We start from the raw sequence: 19,699 nt of genomic DNA, 5'->3' as shown, positions 1-19,699 counted from the left end.
AGAAGGGGATTCCGGGAGTCGTTGTTTGATCCCTTCCGTACAGGTGAAAACGTTGCCCAGCCCGAGACACTTGTTCATAACCATTCACCTACATGTCAAGGGGGAGTGGTCACCGGTGGAAGCCATGGTAGACTCGGGTACCACGGGTCTCTTTATGGACGCAGAAAAGGCAAGAGAACTGTCTCTCGTGCTTACAAACAAGACTGTGGCAGAGGATGTCTTTGCGGTGGATGGAAGGAGTCTGGCCTCAGGGCCCATTAGGCAACACACAGGGGGCATCCAAACACGATACGGGAAGGAACATAAGGAGGTCATCGACTTCAATATCATACAAGCCCCCCAATACGGAGTGATATTAGGGTTGCCGTGGCTCCAGAAACACAACCCTTTGATCAACTGGATCACCCATACTGTAAGCATGACGTCTGGTTACTGTGCCCGCAAGTGCGGGGTGTCCGTTTCAACTCAGGAGGTAGAGCACACGATACCGCATGCCGTTGCCACAGCGGCGGAAAAACGAGTGGAGTTACCCGACGTATATCAGGCGTTCGCCGACGTGTTTAATAGCACACAAGCCGAAGAGCTCCCACCGCATCGGATATACGATTGCCAGATAGACTTGGTCCCTGGGGCAAGCGTACCGAGTGGGAGGCTCTACGCGCTGTCTGAACCAGAGAATGTACACCTACGTGCATACATCGACAACATGTTACGCCTGGGGTTCATCCGCCCATCGAAATCACCGGCCGCTTCTCCCCTGTTCTTCATCCCCAAAGCCAATGGGGAACTCCGCGCTTGTGTGGACTTCAGGGCCCTCAATGCCATCACGGTAAAGAACCGTTATCCATTGCCTCTTATCAACGTTCTATTGGAGCAAGTGAAAACGGCCAAGATCTACACCAAGCTCGACTTGAAAGGGGCATACCACTTAGTGCGCATGAGAACAGGGGACGAATGGAAGACGGCATTCAAAACACGGTTTGGTCTGTATGAATACCTGGTGATGCCGTATGGCCTGTGTAACGCCCCTGCGGCCTTTCAGTTTTTCCTGAATGATGTCCTCCGGGACATGCTGGACGTTTCCGTCGTTGTATATATCGACGATATTTTGGTGTACTCCGATAACGAAAAGGATCACGTACAGCATGTGTCCAAGGTTCTGCAAGTCCTGCGAGAACACCTGTTGTTCTGTAAACTCAGCAAGTGCGACTTCCATGTCACAACGGTGGAGTTCCTGGGTGTGATGCTGAGTCCCGAGGGCCAGACGATGGCAGATCGGAAGGTAAAGGCTATAGACGAGTGGCCTAGGCCACGGAACGTCAAGGAAGTACAGAGCTTCATTGGCTTTGCCAATTTCTATAGGCGTTTCATCAATGGCTTTTCTGGACTAGTGGCCCCTATCACCCAGTTGTTACGGAAAGCGCATGTCTTTCTATGGACCCCTGATGCGGAGACAGCCTTTATGGCTTTGAAAACGGCCTTTGGAACAGCACCGGTGTTGGCTCACCCAAACACGGATATGCCGTTCATCGTGGAGGCAGATGCGTCAGACGTGGCCCTGGGAGCCATATTGTCACAACGGCAACAGAGTACAGGTGAGCTACACCCTGTGGCCTTCATGTCCAGGAAATTGAACGAGGCAGAGCGCAATTACCACATAGCCGAGAAGGAACTGCTGGCTATCAAGGATGCCTTCTCGGAATGGAGACATCTGCTGATGGGGGCTAAACATGTCGTTACCGTTTTTACGGATCACAGAAACCTCCAGTTCATGACAGCGGCCAGGCAACTATCTCCCAGGCAGATGCGGTGGATGCTCTTCTTCTCGGGGTTCAATTTCACTATCACCTATAGACCAGGAGCCGAGAATCGTAAGGCTGATGCTCTCTCCCGCCAGACCTCGGCGTAATCACTCCTCCCTGCACCTGAGGCCTCCATCATTCAACCCGACAAGGTAATCGGGGCGATCCAACCCGTTAACTTCCTGAAAGGGGTGCTGAGGGGAGCCCGCACACACGAGTGGACAACGTGGCTACATCACCACCCAGAGTGGCTGATGCAGGACGGGATTCCTATGAAAGGGAGTCGCATACTGCTACCTAACCTACAACTGAGGATACAAGCCTTCAAATGGTGCCACGACTCACCCAGCGCTGGGCATCTTGGGTCTGAGAAAACGGGAGAGTACATCCTGAGGAACTTCTGGTGGCCCAGTCTTCGCCGAGACATGGATGCATGGGTGGCGTCCTGTGAGGTATGCGCATCCATGAAAGCCGATCACAGAAAACCCCAAGGACTGCTGCAACCACTTCCAACGCCCTCGAGGCCGTGGTAGGACTCCCAGTGGTTCAAGGGATGACTGCGGTACTGGTGGTGGTGGATTACCTCACCAAGATGGGACACTTCATAGCATGTAAAAGGGTACCAACGGCCGGGAAACTGGCGTACGTGCTGTTGAAGGAGGTGGTGCGTATTCATGGGTTACCCAGAGTGATCGTGTCAGACAGGGGGTCCCAGTTCACGGCAAGGTTCTGGAAAACCTGGTGCTCCTCCTTACACGTCAAGTCGGCTCTGTCCACCAGCTACCATCCACAGACGGACGGCCAAACGGAGAGGCTCAACCAAACTCTCAAACAATACCTCCGGTGTTACATAGATCAGGGGAAGGAGGAATGGGTGGAACACCTATGGCTTGCCGAAATAGCGTACAACAATGCCACGCACAGCTCCACGAAAGTATCGCCGTTCTACGGCAACTATGGTCATCATCCCAGGATTCTCCCGTTGGCACACCCAACAAGGGACAGGAGTCTGCCTGAGGCAACCCGGAGAGCAGCCCACATGAAGGAACTGGTGGGGCGTACTCAGGAGTGTTTGGCCAAGGCCAAGGACAGGTACAAGACCCAGGCGGACAAACGCCGGAGGCCTGGTCCATTGTACAAGGTGGGAGATTATGTTTGGGTATTTTCCCGCAACATGCACTTCAGGAAACATAGTCTATTTCAACCGGATCGAGAAGTGCATCAGTCCGGTGAACATGAGGCTGTCCTTGCCCTCCACAATGAGGATACATCCTGTCTTCCACATATCCCTTCTGAAGCCCTCGGCGTCCACACGGCCCCCTGCTCCCGTGGTGGTTCGGTTAGAGGCCGACCAAGACTACGAAGTGGAGGGTATCCGCGATTCAAAATGGAAACTGTGGTATCTGGTGGCATGGAAGGGGTACGGTCCAGAGAAACAGACGTGGGAGCCCGTGGCGGGCATCTCTGCCGCCAGGTTGATTGCGGCATTTCACAAAAAGTACCCTGAGAAGCCAGGCCCGTCGGTGGGAGCCGTGTGAGGAGGGATGTGCTGTCATACCTTTCCCGGGGGCGAAAGGAACAGCGTCGGGGAAAACACAACATCGCGAATGCCATGGACTACACTTCCGGGTTCGCGACACCGGAAGGAACTACAATTCCCGTGAGGCACTGCGCGGCTTATGCGCACTTCAGCAAACAGTATTTAAGTGATGGCGGCGCCCGCGGACACCGTCGTTTATTACTGCCGCACCACGGAAGATTCTCCACAAGGTAAGAGACTACGTCCTCCTGCGCTTGTCTATTCGTTCTTCCCAGGGGAAGCACTAAGCATTTGTCCTACGGCCGCCTTGTCTGGAGTTCGGCGCACCCTCAAGCGCACGGCGAACTCATTGGGTTAACGGGACCTCCCAGTGCTGCGGGAACCTAACTCGGCACCAAGTTGGTGCTCGGATACGTAATAATACCGAGAGCGGTCAGAACTGTACCTGCTCCACTACCTGACTAGTACATGGGGAGACAGTGAAGTAACTGCTCGCCCAGGTGTTGAGAACATTATAACGGGTGGTTATAGTGCTTCACGAACAAACAGACTTTGTGTCCTGTATACTTTGGTGAGGTTAACCAAAGTACTGTACCCCACGTTGGGGAGTGCCGGGACCGGCATTCTTGCGGTGGACGGTTTGGTGCAAGAAGGTCGAGTGGCATTGTCGGCCATTACATAGCACGGTGCCCTCCGTTGGCGAGTTTCTGGACAGACATTCATGCGGAGGACGGTCTAACATAGTAAAGAGCACCTAGGGTGGAGTTAACCCTTGCAATACTTCTAGCGTGTATCGTCACTTCTTAGAAGTTGTTTTGTATGCTCATAAAAAACCTTCATACCTTAAACCTTTGGATTCAGTCTGCTTTCTTCCGGCGCAGGTACGCCACAGGTTAAGAGACAGGTTTGCACCCAATCCCGAGGGCACTCAGGGATTACAAAATAAACGACCTTCAAAATCTTAATCAGCCTCCCGGTTGGGTTAACGAACATGACGGACATGGACGATGTGTTGGCTGCCCTTCAGGCAGTCCAGAATGAATACGCGTCCTCAAGGTTGGAGTCTGCTGACCTAAGGGCCAGAATGGAGCACCTCCAAAGGAACCCGTTTAACGCTGGTACGCCTGTGGTGGCTCAGCCGGCTGCAGTGGTTGTGGAGTTACCAGTGTCTATACCGCTTGCGACACCGGAACGTTACAGTGGTGATCCAAGCACGGTGCAAGTGTTCCTTACACAAGTAGCTTTGCATTTCTCCTGTAAGCCAAGGTCGTTCCCCACAAACCAGGCGAGAGTCGCCTTTCTGATTTCTTATCTGGCCGGAAACGCAGCCCAGTGGGCTGTGCCACTAGTGAGCAGAGATGACCCTCTCATTTACGATTGGGACACCTTCCAGGAAGAATTCATAAAGGTGTTCGACAGGAGAGCCGATTCGTATACAGCAGACAGGGAGCTGCTAGAGCTACGCCAAGGCAATAACGGGCTGGTACAGTACATGAACTCCTTTCGAAGACTGGTGTCGAAAACTAAGTGGCCTGACGAGAAGCGGGCGGCGCTTTTCCATCAAGGCTTAAGTGAAGAGCTGAAGGACGTGATAGCCCAAATTGACCCCCAACCAGCCACGTGTGAAGCTCTCATCAGTCTGGTTCTTCGACTCGATCACAGATTAGGAGAACGCCGTGGGGATCATAAGAAAAAAGATAAAACCCGACCTGTCCAAGGGCCTTCAGGGGCCACAGAAACACCCCCTCCAGTACGATCCGAGCCCATGGATGTAGGGGCCAAAAGGGCCAGCTTAACATCCACAGAAAGGGAATCACGACGCAAGCAGGGCCTGTGCTTGTATTGCGGCAAGAAAGGCCACTTTATGAGAGAGTGTCCGGTTAAACCAAGGGCCCAAGAATAACAGCCGCACCTATCGACAACCCTGCGGAAAACTGAAGAGCTCCGGGAAGAGAGAAGGGGATTCCGGGAGTCGTTGTTTGATCCCTTCCGTACAGGTGAAAACGTTGCCCAGCCCGAGACACTTGTTCATAACCATTCACCTACATGTCAAGGGGGAGTGGTCACCGGTGGAAGCCATGGTAGACTCGGGTACCACGGGTCTCTTTATGGACGCAGAAAAGGCAAGAGAACTGTCTCTCGTGCTTACAAACAAGACTGTGGCAGAGGATGTCTTTGCGGTGGATGGAAGGAGTCTGGCCTCAGGGCCCATTAGGCAACACACAGGGGGCATCCAAACACGATACGGGAAGGAACATAAGGAGGTCATCGACTTCAATATCATACAAGCCCCCCAATACGGAGTGATATTAGGGTTGCCGTGGCTCCAGAAACACAACCCTTTGATCAACTGGATCACCCATACTGTAAGCATGACGTCTGGTTACTGTGCCCGCAAGTGCGGGGTGTCCGTTTCAACTCAGGAGGTAGAGCACACGATACCGCATGCCGTTGCCACAGCGGCGGAAAAACGAGTGGAGTTACCCGACGTATATCAGGCGTTCGCCGACGTGTTTAATAGCACACAAGCCGAAGAGCTCCCACCGCATCGGATATACGATTGCCAGATAGACTTGGTCCCTGGGGCAAGCGTACCGAGTGGGAGGCTCTACGCGCTGTCTGAACCAGAGAATGTACACCTACGTGCATACATCGACAACATGTTACGCCTGGGGTTCATCCGCCCATCGAAATCACCGGCCGCTTCTCCCCTGTTCTTCATCCCCAAAGCCAATGGGGAACTCCGCGCTTGTGTGGACTTCAGGGCCCTCAATGCCATCACGGTAAAGAACCGTTATCCATTGCCTCTTATCAACGTTCTATTGGAGCAAGTGAAAACGGCCAAGATCTACACCAAGCTCGACTTGAAAGGGGCATACCACTTAGTGCGCATGAGAACAGGGGACGAATGGAAGACGGCATTCAAAACACGGTTTGGTCTGTATGAATACCTGGTGATGCCGTATGGCCTGTGTAACGCCCCTGCGGCCTTTCAGTTTTTCCTGAATGATGTCCTCCGGGACATGCTGGACGTTTCCGTCGTTGTATATATCGACGATATTTTGGTGTACTCCGATAACGAAAAGGATCACGTACAGCATGTGTCCAAGGTTCTGCAAGTCCTGCGAGAACACCTGTTGTTCTGTAAACTCAGCAAGTGCGACTTCCATGTCACAACGGTGGAGTTCCTGGGTGTGATGCTGAGTCCCGAGGGCCAGACGATGGCAGATCGGAAGGTAAAGGCTATAGACGAGTGGCCTAGGCCACGGAACGTCAAGGAAGTACAGAGCTTCATTGGCTTTGCCAATTTCTATAGGCGTTTCATCAATGGCTTTTCTGGACTAGTGGCCCCTATCACCCAGTTGTTACGGAAAGCGCATGTCTTTCTATGGACCCCTGATGCGGAGACAGCCTTTATGGCTTTGAAAACGGCCTTTGGAACAGCACCGGTGTTGGCTCACCCAAACACGGATATGCCGTTCATCGTGGAGGCAGATGCGTCAGACGTGGCCCTGGGAGCCATATTGTCACAACGGCAACAGAGTACAGGTGAGCTACACCCTGTGGCCTTCATGTCCAGGAAATTGAACGAGGCAGAGCGCAATTACCACATAGCCGAGAAGGAACTGCTGGCTATCAAGGATGCCTTCTCGGAATGGAGACATCTGCTGATGGGGGCTAAACATGTCGTTACCGTTTTTACGGATCACAGAAACCTCCAGTTCATGACAGCGGCCAGGCAACTATCTCCCAGGCAGATGCGGTGGATGCTCTTCTTCTCGGGGTTCAATTTCACTATCACCTATAGACCAGGAGCCGAGAATCGTAAGGCTGATGCTCTCTCCCGCCAGACCTCGGCGTAATCACTCCTCCCTGCACCTGAGGCCTCCATCATTCAACCCGACAAGGTAATCGGGGCGATCCAACCCGTTAACTTCCTGAAAGGGGTGCTGAGGGGAGCCCGCACACACGAGTGGACAACGTGGCTACATCACCACCCAGAGTGGCTGATGCAGGACGGGATTCCTATGAAAGGGAGTCGCATACTGCTACCTAACCTACAACTGAGGATACAAGCCTTCAAATGGTGCCACGACTCACCCAGCGCTGGGCATCTTGGGTCTGAGAAAACGGGAGAGTACATCCTGAGGAACTTCTGGTGGCCCAGTCTTCGCCGAGACATGGATGCATGGGTGGCGTCCTGTGAGGTATGCGCATCCATGAAAGCCGATCACAGAAAACCCCAAGGACTGCTGCAACCACTTCCAACGCCCTCGAGGCCGTGGTAGGACTCCCAGTGGTTCAAGGGATGACTGCGGTACTGGTGGTGGTGGATTACCTCACCAAGATGGGACACTTCATAGCATGTAAAAGGGTACCAACGGCCGGGAAACTGGCGTACGTGCTGTTGAAGGAGGTGGTGCGTATTCATGGGTTACCCAGAGTGATCGTGTCAGACAGGGGGTCCCAGTTCACGGCAAGGTTCTGGAAAACCTGGTGCTCCTCCTTACACGTCAAGTCGGCTCTGTCCACCAGCTACCATCCACAGACGGACGGCCAAACGGAGAGGCTCAACCAAACTCTCAAACAATACCTCCGGTGTTACATAGATCAGGGGAAGGAGGAATGGGTGGAACACCTATGGCTTGCCGAAATAGCGTACAACAATGCCACGCACAGCTCCACGAAAGTATCGCCGTTCTACGGCAACTATGGTCATCATCCCAGGATTCTCCCGTTGGCACACCCAACAAGGGACAGGAGTCTGCCTGAGGCAACCCGGAGAGCAGCCCACATGAAGGAACTGGTGGGGCGTACTCAGGAGTGTTTGGCCAAGGCCAAGGACAGGTACAAGACCCAGGCGGACAAACGCCGGAGGCCTGGTCCATTGTACAAGGTGGGAGATTATGTTTGGGTATTTTCCCGCAACATGCACTTCAGGAAACATAGTCTATTTCAACCGGATCGAGAAGTGCATCAGTCCGGTGAACATGAGGCTGTCCTTGCCCTCCACAATGAGGATACATCCTGTCTTCCACATATCCCTTCTGAAGCCCTCGGCGTCCACACGGCCCCCTGCTCCCGTGGTGGTTCGGTTAGAGGCCGACCAAGACTACGAAGTGGAGGGTATCCGCGATTCAAAATGGAAACTGTGGTATCTGGTGGCATGGAAGGGGTACGGTCCAGAGAAACAGACGTGGGAGCCCGTGGCGGGCATCTCTGCCGCCAGGTTGATTGCGGCATTTCACAAAAAGTACCCTGAGAAGCCAGGCCCGTCGGTGGGAGCCGTGTGAGGAGGGATGTGCTGTCATACCTTTCCCGGGGGCGAAAGGAACAGCGTCGGGGAAAACACAACATCGCGAATGCCATGGACTACACTTCCGGGTTCGCGACACCGGAAGGAACTACAATTCCCGTGAGGCACTGCGCGGCTCATGCGCACTTCAGCAAACAGTATTTAAGTGATGGCGGCGCCCGCGGACACCGTCGTTTATTACTGCCGCACCACGGAAGATTCTCCACAAGGTAAGAGACTACGTCCTCCTGCGCTTGTCTATTCGTTCTTCCCAGGGGAAGCACTAAGCATTTGTCCTACGGCCGCCTTGTCTGGAGTTCGGCGCACCCTCAAGCGCACGGCGAACTCATTGGGTTAACGGGACCTCCCAGTGCTGCGGGAACCTAACTTGGCACCAAGTTGGTGCTCGGATACGTAATAATACCGAGAGCGGTCAGAACTGTACCTGCTCCACTACCTGACTAGTACATGGGGAGACAGTGACGTAACTGCTCGCCCAGGTGTTGAGAACATTATAACGGGTGGTTATAGTGCTTCACGAACAAACAGACTTTGTGTCCTGTATACTTTGGTGAGGTTAACCAAAGTACTGTACCCCACGTTGGGAAGTGCCGGGACCGGCATTCTTGCGGGGGACGGTTTGGTGCAAGAAGGTCGAGTGGCATTGTCGGCCATTACATAGCACGGTGCCCTCCGTTGGCGAGTGTCTGGACAGACATTCATGCGGAGGACGGTCTAACATAGTAAAAAGCACCTAGGGTGGAGTTAACCCTTGCAATACTTCTAGCGTGTATCGTCACTTCTTAGAAGTTGTTTTGTATGCTCATAAAAAACCTTCATACCTTAAACCTTTGGATTCAGTCTGCTTTCTTCTGGCGCAGGTACGCCACAGGTTAAGAGACAGGTTCGCACCCAATCCCGAGGGCACTCGGGGATTACAGCTTGATAGATTTTGAGGAGAATCTCGGGAGCTGTTTGTCCATTTTATTTGCAAAATTAACCACTGCCACTGTAGACCTCCTAAAAAGTAGACTCCTGCTCTTAACCGCCGGTCCCCAGTAACCGGTATGCTCAAATAAGACGCCCAGGTATGAAAACATGCTGGTTGAATCTATCCTGACATTCCCTACTGGCATACTTCTACATTTGTTTCTCCCCTTCCCGCATGACATTACAAAAGTTTTTTTCACATTAAGTTTTAGGCCTCGACTATCCATAAAACTAATGTATGTGGGAAGGGCTCTAAACCCAGCTGAGTTCTGGCCATAAGCACTGTCATCCGCGTAGCGAGGAGATACTATCGGCTTTTTGTTTATCTGTGGTGGATCTCTCGCCTTGACCATCAGTTCCTCCTATAAAGCGTTAGTATATAAAGAGAAAAGGACGGGCCAGGACGCAGCCTTGTCTCACTCCCCTCTCCATGCGGAATGGCGCAGTGCATTCACCCTTTAATCCATACCTCACCCTGGACTGGCCCCAGCATATAATTATCTTAAAAATTGCACCAATGCTGGGTCAACTTTTAAATCCATGAGGATTTTCCACAATCTTTCGTGAATGACTCAGTCAAATGCGGCCGTGAGGTCAACAAATGCTACATAGAGCTTCCCAGCCTTAGCTTCTGTGTACTTACTTCCCCATTAAAATATTAAGATTTAAAACCTGCTCATTATTCCCCAGCCCCTGTCGAAAACCATATTGAATCGCACTTAAAATATTATTGTCTTCAGCCCATATTTGTAATCTATGCAAAACAATCCTTCCTGCTACCTTCACTAAGGCATCTAGAAGAGATATTGGTCGATAAGAGGCCGGATTGTCACATTCCCCTTTTTTAAAAATCGGTATAATCGCAGACTCTGACCAGGACTTAATGAATCCCTTTGCACAACAAGCCTCCAAAACCCGAGTTAACAAAGGGGACCAAAATAATAGGAAGGATTTAAATAAGTCCATCGGCACGCTGTCGGGTCCTGGTGCCTTACCTCCTTTACAAGCATTAATAGCCGCTATCACTTCTTCATGTGTTATATACAACTCAATGGACAAGGAACCAGCACAGCCTCCTCGATATTGAAGTTCAGGATCTGTGTGATTTTCTTTGTTCCCCTTAATACTATACACATTAGAAAATAAATAAATCCATGATTTTTCGTCTATTGCAACCTCAATCTTTGTGCCATCATTATTAGAAAAGAAAGGGGCATTTACTGCCTGCCAAATGAGGTACAATCCTTATGCAGGGATGCTTCATAAAGAGTGTTTTCTGGCAAGGTTATATGCCTTCCTAACTTCTCTGATTTCGACTTGATCTTTCTCAGTTCTATAGAGTGCAGCTTACAGACGGGTATAGGTTTTGATACAGTTGGATTCAAACCATCCCTTTTCCTTGATTGGGGAGCCGTTGATCTGAACTCTAAGCGAATTTTGAACCACTGATGTAATTTGAGAAAATGCCCTCAGAGTGTTATCAGGAGCTGCACTTTCTTGTAAACACGCTATTATATGATCATAGGCTTTAACAATGATCTGTTTATTAAGCACCTCTGGATCTTTCTTACCCCAACGCAGGGAGTAGCCATTTTGGCGAACTAAAGCAATATTTTGAGTGCAGGCCAAGCTGTTATTTTTTGGTTGGGCACCCCGCTTAGGGAAGATTAAGTTGATACTTATGGGCAAATGGTCACTCAGTGCATTGGAATGAGTTTTAAATTTATCAAACCAAGTTGCATAGCGATTTGGAATAATTAGAAAATCTAAAAAAGATTCAAGACCTCTGCCAATAAACATGTACTTGTATTGGGTATTTGTTGGTGACGTTTGGTCATCATACAATGTAGTCAAGAGGTTTAAATTCTATGAGCAATGTGCTTTTGTATTCTCCACTTTGTGATCATGCGAGGGGGTACTCCTTGCCTAAAAAATGCTGTCTGTCCAAGAATTGTCTTCTTCCTCTTTTTGTTATCGTTCTGATTAACTGGCTGCTGTTCAAATGCACTTTGACTTATTTATATAGTGTTCTTAGGATAGTAATAGGTTAATTAAAATGCCAACTATGTATGTCAATTTGATATTAATGAATTTGTACTGCTGTGAGATAATATACTATTTTTGCACTTTGTGATGAGTTATGGCGTTTATGTGAATAGTGTGTTCTTCTCTTTTGTTCTTTCTGGTGGATTCCGTATGTATAATGGTTGTTTTAATACATTTTAAGTCAGGCTATAACTGTATTTTAGAAAAAATACTAATGACCACTAAAATGCAAAATTTGTGTATTTAGATGAATATAATGTTACTGATAAAGCATTAATGCATTGTAAGTTAGTTCATAATAGTTTTATATAAAAAACTCTAATGACCACTGAATTGCGAAGTACGTGTATTTACGTAACCATAATGTAATTGAATATGCAATAGTGTTGTGATATGATTCCAGTGCCAACCTGGCCTTGTATAGCCTTACACACTTTGGTGTTTTACTTCTTTTCTCCCCTTTTCCTGTCAAAATCCAATGGCAGGGGCTCACAGGAAGAATATGGGGTCGAATTGGGACATTTTAAGAATGATTTGGATTCATTTTGTGATAAGTATGGGACTGATTTAATTTTGTTTGTGGGAGATTTTAACCATAAACGAACCCCAAAATCGTTAGATCTTTGGTACACAGAAATTTTGGATTCATATGACATAAAAAAGCAGAATTCTCTGAAAATATAATACCGACTGATGCTGCTAAGCTGGGAAATTATCTAGCGTCAAAAAGTCTTTTCTGCTTAAACGGCAGGCTAGCTCAAGGTTGCCCGGCAAAGAAAACTTTCAAATATGGGACTCAAAATTGCCCTATTGATTATGTTTTCATGCTGTCAAGGAACTTTTAACTAGTAACAGATTTTAGGATTAGCCCTTCGGAATGTAGTGACCATAATTAAATTAGAGCTGGTAATATCCCCACAGGCTGCTTGCGACAAAGTCATCTGACAAGAGATGGAGTTCCCGAAGCGGATAACTACTCGGGTATCGGATGTATTTATAGAAAGGTTAACTAGTCTGCAACAAAATTTTAAGCTAGGATGCATGAGCGGCCAAAATTTATCATGGTATGTTGATAAAATAGATCAAGTAGTCAAATGCATAAGTATAGATTTAAGAACAGATGCAAGGGCACCCAAGGATAAAGAAATGATGAAGGCCAAACAAGGACATTGGTTTAATATAGATTGCTTAAAAAGAAAAAGAGAACTAAGGAGAGAAGAGCGTAGTCTACGCAAAAAATGTGACCAGGCTAGGGCTGAAAATCTCGCCAAAATAAAGAGAGAATATACCTCACTAATCAGTAATACTAAAAGGGCCCATAAAGAAACAAGCTGGGGAAAATTATTGGAGACAATAGAATCTAAGAATATCTGTCAGTACTGGATGCTAATAAAATCAGCAACAGAATCTTCTGTTGCCCCAATGAACTGGGTAGTGGAAGAGGGGGCTTAGAAAAAGATTATCTACAGGAACTATATTCCCCGGGAGGGAAATTGGAGAGGAGAGATCAAGGGTCTGGAGCGGCCTAGTAGAGAACTTAAAATCAGACTGCTCAATAGTTAATGTGCTTAATACAATAAGGAATTTGAACTTAACAAGAGCAGCAGGCCCAGACAACCTACCAGCCCTGATAATACATTCAAACCAGACCTGGTGGGCAGAATTCTTCTCTAAGATGTTTTTAGTAATCTTAGAACTAGGGAAGATTCCCACAAATTGGAAGGGTGCAATAATTAGGCCGATTCCCCAAAAAGGGGGTGTATATGCCCCTAAGAATTACAGACTCATTAACCTGTTCGATATAGGAGAAAAGATCTTTGTGAAAATAATATTAAGCAAATTAAAAGATTGAGTAGAACAGGGATCTATTGTGCCAGTTGAACAAGGATGGTTTAAAGAAGGTCACTCCACTATAGATCACTGCTTTGCACTGTGGGCATTGACCAGGAAATCAATAGAGCAAAATGGTAAACTGTTCTGTTGCTTGGTCGATTTCCGGGCGGCTTTCGATTCCGTGAATCGTAATAGCCTCTGGGAAGTCCTGGGAAATTGTAGAATACCGGAGGGCATTTTGAATATTTAAAAGAGTTACACAGTGACAACTGGGCACAGGTCATTAGAGATGCAAAGGGGTCACTAACTCACAAAATACCTGTAAAGAATGGCCTCAGACAGGGGTGCGTCTTGACACCCCTGCTATTTTCAATTTTTCTAGCAGATCTCCCCGCAGTGCTAGAAATAGAAAGAAGTGCGAGTCTGCGTATGAATAGAAATAAAGTGCCCTGTCTTTTATACGCTGACGACCTTGTGATTCTTTTCTTTTAAAAACGTTTTTATTTGCTTTTTATCATAACTTAACAGTACAATCATGTAATCGGCAGTGCGCACATCCATATCTCCCACCCACCACCCTCTCCACAGTACATCCGTTAAATATTTCATTCCGATCTTGCCCAATGTCCAAAGCGCCGTGTTGCGGTTGTCTATAATGTTGGGACACCGGAGCCCCGGGGGTGTACTCATACAGGCGTTTAATTGAATACTTTTCAAGTCTCCCTCATAACCCCCCATCCAAACCATGATAGTGTCTCCATTTTCCCCAGACCTTACAGAGCTTCTTCGGGCATCCCCTTGCTTTGTAAGTTACCCTCTCAGCAGCCATATATAGATCTAAACCTCTCCTCCATTCATCCAACCCTAGCGGTTGTGGTGCGCCCCAATACTTGGCTATGTCTCTTTTGGCTACCACTAGCGCTAATACCAGAAAGATCAGTAAGGGGCGCATTAAGTCCACATCATTGGTCATACCCAAGAGGGCCAACCTGGGCTCCGGTTGGAGATAAATCTCCAGCACCTCACTCAACTCCTCGAAAACTTTACCCCAGTAATCCTGTATCTTGCTACATGTCCATATGATGTGGTAGAAGTCCCCTTCCATGTCTCTGCATCTAAGGCACATCGTGTTCTCCGTCCTCCCCATTTTGTGGAGCCGTACCCTGTCGTAGTAGGTTCTGTGGAGCACATTAAACTGGATGAGGCGCAGCCGGGATTTAATTGCCACCTCTCTGGGATGCTTCAGCACTATGTCCCAGTCGATATCCTCCATGTCTCCCACCTCGGTCTCCCACGTCCGTCTAAGCATGGCCAGATCACCCAACATGTTATTTGTCAAAGTCTTATATGTAAGAGAGACCGCCTTTTCCTGGATGTGCTCCTGTAGGAGGCGTCCCTCTAGAGGTGCGTACTCCGGGAGTTCGTCCGCCTGGATATCTTGGGCCCGCCAAGCATGTCTCAGCTGCGCGTATTTGAAGAACTGTGTACGGTACAGCCCAAAATCTGAGCTTAGAGCCGTGAATGATTTTAGCTCTCCCCTGGCCACTATGTCCCCCAAGGTGGCGATACCTAGGTCATCCCACCTCTTGAAGCCCTTTAATTTGTTCAATTCTGTTAGCCATGTACAATGCCATATCTGCGTCTGTCTTGTGGGTTTCATTCCCCATCCAGTGCGTTTCATCGCCTTACTCCAAATTTGCAAAGTAATTCCTGTAGCCGGGAGTATCTGCCCCCATCTGGCGCCCCCATATAAATAGTACACCAACGGCCTATGGGACATCCTGTGTCTTTCAAGGGCGTACGTGGGATGATCTGCCTGCGCGTGTACCCAATCATTGATCGGAGCTAAGTGTTCCGCCCAATAGTACGCTTCCAGGTTCGGGAGTGAAATCCCTCCGCTGTACTGATGCCTCTGGAGAGTGTTCAGCGATACTCTGGGTTGTTTACCTAGCCAAAGGAAGGATCTCAGCTCAGCATGTATCGTCGCGAACACTTTTTAGGGAAGTGGATAGTACTCGTTCTGTAGGGCGTATAGAAACTTGGGCAATGTGATCATCTTGAACATTGCAGCCCGACCTAAGAGTGTGAGTGGGAGCTGCCTCCAACGGGTCGCATCCGTTGTGAAGTTCACTAGAATTCGTTGCAAGTTCTGTCGGTATGACAGCTGTCGGTCCAGGGTGATATACACTCCAAGATATTTGAAGCCCTCTACAGTCGTCAACAGTTGTCCCGGGAGGTCCGGCCAGTTTCCCCGTCCCTTGGGGTCGTAGAGAATCGATTTGTGCCAGTTAATCTGGTAACCCGCGTACTTCCCATACTGTTCTAGTTCCAGGAACATTTCCGGTATTGTCGTCTCTGGGTAAGTGATGTACAAGAGGATATCATCCGCGTATAGCGATATTTTTTCTTCTGCGGAGTCCCTTTCTCCCCTTCGGAATCCCCTAATGGCTACATTCTGGCGAATCTTAGCGGCGAGCACTTCTATTGTAAGCGCAAAGAGGAGGGGAGATAACGGGCAACCCTGCCGGATCCCTCTCCGGACCTGGAACTCTCATGACATTACCCCGTTCACTCTTACCCTGGCGCTAGGTTCAGTGTATAGCAGCCTAACCCATTGTCGGTATTTGGGGCTGAACCCGAATTTTTGCAAGACACCCTCAAGAAACGGCCAATGAAAACCGCATCAAAGGCCTTCTCGGCGTCCAGGGATAAGAACCAGTGTGGGTCCTCCCTCCCTTGTACTTCCTGTAACCAATTGTGGGTGCAACGGAGATTTAACCTGGTGGCTCTCTTCGGAAGGAAACCCGTTTGGTCTAGTTGTACTAGATCTGATATCACCGAACGTAGCCGTAGTGCCAGGATCGTTGCCAAGAGTTTTGCCTCTGTATTCAAGAGGGAGACGGGGCGATATGATGCGCAGTCTTCCTGCAATTTCCCCTCTTTATGTATTGGGATTATCGTTGCCGAGCACAAGTCCGGGGGGAGTCTCCCATCTTGTAGAGCCCCCTCGAAAAGTCCCTTCAGATGGCGTGTCAGGAGATCTGCCGTACGCTTAAAAAATTCCGCGGGGAACCCGTTCGGGCCCGGGGTTTTACCCGGTCGCAGTTTGGCTAGGGCTCCCGATATGTCCTCTATAGTGATGTCGGACTCTAGGGTTTGCTGGACCTCAGGGGTCAGGGCTGGTGTTCTATTTGTTCTAAGTATTGTAAGGCCACCTCGCTTGTCCCCAGGTCCCTGGCCCTGTAGAAAGATTCGTAGTGATCAGCAAATACCTCCGCGATCTGAGCATCAGACCCAACAAGCAATCCCTCTGAATCCCTGAGTTGCTCCACCCATCTGGCTGCGCGCTCCTTTTTACTGAGCCACACCAGCAGTTTGCCTGACTTATCCCCTACATCATAGAGGCGGTGCAGGGTGGCTAGGTCCTTGGTTTTGGCCTCTCTCGTCACTAGTTCTCTATATTGCTTCTGCTGGTCTGTCAGTCTCCTGAGTGTCTCATCCTCTTTTGAAGCCTGATAGTCCCTTTCCAGGTCTAGAATAGCCACCTCCAATGCAGTCGTTTCAGCGTGGAGCTTCCTCCTTTCCTCTGCCAGCCTGCTTTGTACCCTGTCTTGCATCACCGACTTTAATGCCTCCCAGAATGTCACCCCAGAGGGGACCGTCCCTTCATTTTCGGCAATATATATCTTCACGTCAGCTCTCAGACCCTTGAGAACGTTTGCATTCTGTAGATCCCACGCCGTCAGTCTCCAGGATCCTCCCTTCATATTTCGCCCCAATCCCACCGTTGCTAACAACGGGGAGTGATCGGAAATCCCCCTCACCTGGTATTCCGCCGTGTCCTCTACTGTCAGGTTTTGCCGAGACATAAACACATAGTCCAATCTTGAGTAGACTTTGTGTGCCCCCGAGAAAAAGGAGTAGGTCCTCTGATCGGGGTGGAGCCATCTCCAAACATCCGTGAGTCCTACATTGTCCATCATTAGGGACAGGGGGGTCCGGGTCCGGTCTCTGGACGCCATTCCCGTCCGGTCCAGCCCTATATCCATCACATCATTAAAGTCTCCCCCAAGAATCTGTGTGGTGTCAGCTGTGTCTAGAAGTATCTCTGCCACTTTCTTGAGCGTGTTGGCCTGTAGTTTTGGAGGAGCATACACTGACAGTATCGTGTATGTGCGTCTGTTCCAAGTCCCCTTAACTCCTATGTATGTCTCCTGCGGGTCTGTCCATGTTTGGGCTACACTGAACGGCGTAGTCTTTTTAATGATAATTGCCACCCCTCTCGAGTCCGTGGTGTATCCTGCGTGTGCCAAGACCTTGTACTGACCCCTGGCCAAAAAGGCACAGTTAGTCCCTTTAAGATGGGTTTCCTGCAACAGTGTTATGTCGGGGTGCAGCCTTTTAATGTATGAATTCACCAATCCCCTCTTAATCTTGCTGCCAAGCCCATTAACGTTCCAAGTCAGGACACCGAATCCCCGTCGGTCTAGGCACTGTCCTACCTGCTCACCCGCCATTCTGTAGTGTGTGTCTCATAGTGTAGTCGGACATCTGTGTGTGAAGGTGTCTTCTGGAGTACAGAAGTGTGCGGCCACCGTAACATGATTGTCCCTCCCCTCCCATTCCCAACCCCCCCCCCTCCCTCTTCCCTGTCCATTCCCCAACTTGGCTCCTGTCCCACCCCCCCGGTCAACTGGAAACATCCATAACTGCCCCCCCCCGCCCCCCTCCCCACCTCCCCCCCCCTCAGTCTCAACTTCCGCAGAGCCAAGACTGTTGGCGGAGTAGGCCTGTCGCCCTCCCTTGTGTCCCCCCCACTCAAACTAAAGGTAGAATTTGCGTAACTGTTGAGCTTCCCACCCTTGCCCAATCAGCCCAACTTGTGAACGAACATAGCATAGAAATAAATTACACACTAACATGGGGAAAAAAAGGGGGGTATGTAACTTGCGTGTCCCTTCAATGATGAGCTGCTTGCTCTGGTGCCAGTCCTGTCCCTCATCAGGATTGCGAGTCCTGTGTCCCATTGCCCAGATCTTCCATCTAGCCGGGCGTTTCTTTTTCGAGCTCCCGGATAGCAGTCTCAAGGGGATGTAATGAGTGTCCTTCTAGATCCTCCGCTCCTGACATCCGGCCCTCCGATTCGTCGTCCTCCTCCGAAGTCCTGTGATTGGCCAGGCAGCTGAATCTGGATCCCGATGCCGCTATTGCTTTCCCCGCCGAGGATGTCGAGTTCAGTCTTCTTCGTCCCGAAATTTCGGTTCCTGGGTATGGTGTGGTCTGTGTACGTCTCTTTGTTCTTGGCTTTTTAATTCTTTGGGTCTTGGGGGGGCTCCTCCTATGATTTGCGGCCGCCATCTCGTCCCTTATCTGGTGGTCTTCATCAGCTGCCCCCGAAGTATAGGACGTTCCTCAAGCCACTGCCAGGCCTCTTCCGGTCGGTTGAAGAAATGTGACTTGCCCTCGAAGATTACCTTCAAATTTCCCGGGAATAGCAGCATGTACTTCATGTGTAGGTCTCTCTGCTTTGCTTTAACCGTATCAAAGGAGCGTCGTTGTTTCTGTAATCTGGGAAGATCATTATGTTTGTGTTTTCTAGCCGTATCTCTCCCAGCTGTCTGGCCTCCCTGAGAATTAGGTCTCTGTCTGCGAAGTTCAAGAAACGCGCGATGACCTGTCTCGGCCTCGCTCCCTCCGGCGGTTTCGCTAACAACGCCCTGTGTGCTCGCTCAATGATGAAACAGTTCGAGAATTGCGCCTGTGGGAACGTCTTCCTCAACCAGGAGTACAGAAAGGTCGGCATGTCCGTCCCTTCGATACCTTCTCTAAATCCCACAAAGCAGAGGTTATTGCGTTGCGCTCTGTTTTCCGCGTCATCCACTTTCCAGAGCAATTGTCGGTGTGATGCCTGAAGCTCCGCCATGTCCTTCCGCAGTGTGCTGAGGGAATCCTCCGCTTCTCCTATCCTTGTCTCCGCGGTGGTCACTCTCTCCGTTAGGTTCCGGAAATCCTGGCGCAGGAGCAGAACCTCCGAGCCCACTTCGCCTATTTTGACCTCCAGGGCTGCCCTCGAGTCTTGTATGTCCGTTCTGGACGCTTGTATCGCCTCCAGCAGCATTGCGGTGTCCAAGCGTGTTCCAGTTGTCACCGAGGGGACCTCTTTCTGCAGACGTGCCATGGCATAACTATCCA

Source organism: Lissotriton helveticus, chromosome 10 (genome assembly GCF_964261635.1).
Source record: "Lissotriton helveticus chromosome 10, aLisHel1.1, whole genome shotgun sequence".
NCBI lineage: Eukaryota > Metazoa > Chordata > Amphibia > Caudata > Salamandridae > Lissotriton > Lissotriton helveticus.
This window is presented reverse-complemented; position numbering follows the sequence as displayed.